This window comes from Acinonyx jubatus, chromosome C1 (genome assembly GCF_027475565.1).
Source record: "Acinonyx jubatus isolate Ajub_Pintada_27869175 chromosome C1, VMU_Ajub_asm_v1.0, whole genome shotgun sequence".
Taxonomy (NCBI): Eukaryota; Metazoa; Chordata; class Mammalia; order Carnivora; family Felidae; genus Acinonyx; species Acinonyx jubatus.
The window spans coordinates 134,806,052-134,810,980 of NC_069381.1; the positions used below are offsets into that span (position 1 = coordinate 134,806,052).

The 4,929-nt window shown below is 37.9% G+C and overlaps 1 pseudogene; it reads right to left on the minus strand.

Moving 5' to 3' along the window:
- Positions 1 to 792: 792 nt before the first annotated feature.
- Positions 793 to 3,356, minus strand: LOC106966944 (elongation factor 1-alpha 1-like; annotated as a pseudogene).
- Between the last annotated feature and the right edge of the window lie 1,573 nt (positions 3,357 to 4,929).

The window sequence follows — 4,929 nt, forward strand, 5'->3', positions numbered from 1 at the left end:
ATTCATAATTATAAAAATACAAAAGGAAAGTAAATGGGAATTTAAGTTGTTTATAGAATCAAAACACATGGTTAGATGTAGATATATTACTTAGCACATATGGTATAATTAGTATACAATAAGAAGAAAGGTAATTATTTAAATCCTATTGTCAAAGGTGGGAAAAAAAGATACAGTATTATTGTACTATTACAGGTAAAATAAAGTGATACAATCTACCAGGCAATTTGAGAGTCCTGATAAAAATTTAACATGCATGCATGACCCAATTAGCTTTGGGGTTTGGGGCTTTTTTTCTCATTAAACTTCTGTTTTAATGGGTTTCAAAATTCTGTGACAGATTTTTGGTCAAGTTGTCTCCATTAAAAAGTATGGATTTTAAAAACTAATAGGTTTAAAGAACACACACACACACACACACACACACACACAAAACCAAATGGTGCACAAAAGATTCTCCTTTCCCTCTGAAAGTTTTATGATATATTGTTATCATTAACCAGTCATTTACTATTAAACTTAAATGGTCAGTTGACACAAACAGCTCTGAGATGGTTCTTCCACCAGTTATTAAGATTGAGGTGGGGGTACTTGGGTGGCTCAGTCAGATAAGCATCTGACTTCGGCTCAGGTCATGATCTCATGGTTCATGAGTCTGAGCCCTGTGCAGGTTCTGTACTGACAGCTCAGAGCCTGGAGCCTACTTCAGATTCTGTGTCTCCCTCTTTCCCTGCTCCTCCCCCACTTGCACTCTAAAAAATAAACATTTAAAAAACTTTAAAAAAGAGACTGGGGTGGCAGGTATTGGAGATTATATTTATTTAGCCTTCTAAGCTTTCTGAGCAGACTTGGGGACCTTGCCAACTCCAGCTGCCTTCTTGTCCACTGCTTTGATGATACCCATAGCAACCGTCTGTCTCATGTCACGAACAGCAAAATGGCTGAAGTCCTCACACACATAGGCTTACCAGGAGCCATATCAATGATGGCAGCAGCACTAGATTTCAGGAACTTGGGGCCATCTTCAAGCTTTTTTCCAGAACAACGGTCAATCTCCTTCAGCTCAGCAAACTTGCGAGCAATGTGAGATATGTGACAATCCAGCATAGAAACATATATATCACTGATTTGGCCTGGATGGTTTAGGATAATCTTCTGAGCCATGAAGCCAGCTGCTTTCCCTGGTGGGTCATTTTTGCTGTCACCAGCCACATTGCCACAATGAACACCTTTGACAGATATGTTCTTGACATTGAAGCCCATGTTGTCCCCAGGAAGAGGCTCACTCAAAGCTTCATGGGCATTTCAACAGACTTCAGTTGTAACATGGACTGGAGCAAAGGTTGACCACCACGCCTGGTTTAAGAATACCAGTCTCCACTCAACCCACAGGGACAGAACAAACATCACCAATTTTGTAGACATCCTGGAGGGGCAGACACAAAGGCTTGTCAGCTGGGTGAGTTGGTGGCAGAATGCAATCCAGACCTTCAAGCACTGTGGTTCCACTGTCCTTGCCATCCTTATGGGTGACTTTCCATCCCTTGAACCAAGGCATGTTAACACTTGGCTTTAGCATGTTATAACTATTCCAACCAGAAATTGGTATGAAGGCTACTGTGTTGGGGTTGTAGCCAATTTTCTTAATGTAGGTGCAGACTTCTTTAATGATTTCCTCATAACTCTTCTGGCTGTAGGGTGGCTCAGTGGAATCCATTTTGTTAACACCAACAATTAGTTGTTTTATATTCACTGCATAAGCCAGAAGGGAAGGCTCACAGATCTGCCCATTCTTGGAGATACCTGCTTCAAGTTCACCAACACCAGCAACAACAATCAGGGCAACACAGCCTGAGATGTGACTGTAGTCATGTTTTTGATAAAGTCTCTATGTCCTGGGGCATCAGTGATGGTCACATAATACTTGCTGGTCTGGAATTTCCAGGGAGATATCAATGGTGATACCACGTTCATGTTCAGCTTTCAGTTTATCCAAGACCCAGGCATTCTTGAAGGAGTGCTTTCCCATCTCAGCAGCCTCTTTCACATTTTTTTTTTGATGGTTCTTTTGTTGCTACCACCACATGTGTGCATCAGATGACCAGTAGTGGTAGACTTGCATGAGTCTATGTGTCCAATGACAACGATGCTGATTTGAGTCTTTTCCTTTCCCCATTTGGTTTAGGTTTAGAGGTGGTTTTCATGACACCTGTGCTCTGGAAGCAAATCCTTCGGCTGCTGTTAATGTTTTTGTTTTTCATACAAGTATGTGAGTGCACAAGGCACCTTGGTTTCTAACGGTGATTGTTTAGAGACAACTGAATATCTTCCTGTAGAGAAATCTTTAAAAAAATTTCAAAACAGAAAAGGAGAGAATGCAACAGATAAAGTTCTGGTAAAAGAGCAGCTACCTCACAAAAAGCTCATGATTTTCGGGCAGAAGAACATTGCTTGTGAGCTCACTGAAAAGTTTATGCAACTGGAGAGACTTCATACATGATATTTTGGAAATCATTTGGAAAATGCAAGATAAAACAAGAGAAAATTAAGTAAATGTTCTCCTTTACATAAAAGGGGATTTGTGGTTTCTAGACTCAATAAGCATAAGTATGAGATCTATTCCACAAACCTATATCATGAATTTTCAGATATGTATGTTGTTATCATTTTGATACGTTACTAAGACATTTTTGTTTAAACTAATGTGATTTATTTTCTTGAGAGATTTGTTAGGCTGGTGGATCAAAGAAATGCCACACACAGCTTATATTTTCACTCAAGCAAGGCATTTGGCAAAATCTCTGATTCTCTGAGGTCACTGGGGAGTAAGGTCTTAACAATCACTTAGGAAATACCTTTGGAATGTGAATGTGGAACACAGAGAAAGTATCATTGCTAGTAGTATGGGCAGAATGTAAGCAACAGAGAAAATACAGGCAGTGAGCTAGCATCTAAACTTTGAAATCAAACCTGAATATGAACCCAGGTTCAGAAAATGCCTTACCTATTCAATGATCTGTCAATTTGGTGTTGTTTAATCTCTCTCCAGCCCTCAGTTTTTTTCTTATGTCATTTGAGAATTAAAACATTGCCTACCTTAAGGTCGTTGGGAAAACTCAAGAGGACTGAATGACCAGTAAGTGCTTAGTAAGATGACCAGCGTCAAGTATTATGATATTAAAATGAATACAAAGAAGATACAATTAATTGGAAGCACTCAGGCAGAGTAACAAAGAGTCTTTATGTCTTTCCACAACAGTAGCAGCAGAGGCAGAAAAAATTTGAATTACCATAATATCATATACTGCAAGGAAGAAAGAAGGATCTTCCCAAGAAGGATGATGAGCACAGGACATTCTCCTTTGGACTAAAGAAAATTGGAATTGAGACACGCTATTGATTATTTATAGAAATCTTTATTTTTTTCTCTAAGACGCTTGTTGTATAACTTCTCAGTTTTCAATATTTAACATTTACTACAAGTACACTTCAAATAAATATTCAATATCTAAGATAAATTCGGAATATGTGTTTCTTATCTCCTAAGAGAGTGTAACATAATTACTAAATAAAAACTCAAAAAGATGAATTGTTTCAAACTAACAAAATAAATATAAAAGTGTGGTGAAATGTATTGTTGCCACAACTTTAGGCGGGGTCCTCAACTTCTTGTGACTTTCTTATTGTTGTTTATATGTAGGTAAAATTAGGGATAATTATGTGATTTTAAATAATGTAATCAAGATAAAATGATTAGCATGGTCATTGGCTAACAATGAACAACCATGAAAATGAATGCGGTTTTCATTATTATCAGATGAAGAAATTAATAAACACCTAATATTTAGAACAGAGAGGAGTGGTTCATTTTAAAACCCTAAGTAGGGGACACCTGGGTGGCTCAGTCGGTTAAGAGTCCGACTTCGGCTCAGGTCATAATCTTACCGTTTGTGAGTCCAAGCCTGGCACTGGACTCTGTGTTGACAGCTCAGAGCCTGGACCCTGCTTCGGATTCTGTGTCTGCCTTTCTCTCTCTCTGATCCACCCTTCCTTGTGCTCTGTGTCTGTCTCTCAAGGACGAATAAACGTTAAGAAAATTAAAAAAAAACACCCTAAATATTGTACTCTATGGCAAGTGCACTGTGATCCAAGAGCATAAAAACACCGTGAAATAGATCATGGGATCTCTTATTGTATTAAATAGAAGTATGGTGTTTTCATTAAGAGAAATAATTGTTTCACTTTATACAGTTAAGATATCATCTAGGAAATTTCATTCTGGTAGTAATATTTAAGAAGGACTTGAACAAACGATAGAGATAGTAAAGAAGCTGGAGCACTTAATTACTTGATTTGGAAAAGGGAAACACTGAAAGGGAAAAGTAATGCTTCTCTTCCGGTATCTAAAGAGTTCGTACTGGGAATGCGCAATAAATTAGGATTAAGTGGAGAAAGTTGTAGGAATCCGATTTTGAGCAAACATACAGACAAATATCTAGTAGTAGATTTGTCTGACAGCTCAGTGATGTTTTAGGGATTGGAATCTTCATTTTTGACCAGCTTTTAGTGATCTTCTTTCATACGAAATAAGGGAAGGTGGTACACAGGATGCTTGCTACCAATTTCCCATTCAGAACCTAAGGCGTATATTCTCAGCCAACCAAGGACTCCTCCTCACTGGAGCACAGGTATCCTTTAATCTACAATCCTGATAGAATCCCTTAAATGGCATTTTAGACAGCGACTGCCAATCACTTAGTATGCCATTTCTGTCTAAATGATCTCTAAGGTTATTTAAATTCTAATACCTCATGATATTAGTGTTTAAACCATATTTTTTCACATAGAATACAGGGCATTATGTCTGCCATTTACTTATATAAAAATAAAGGGAGTAACATTTTCAACCAACATTGTAATGTCTTATTC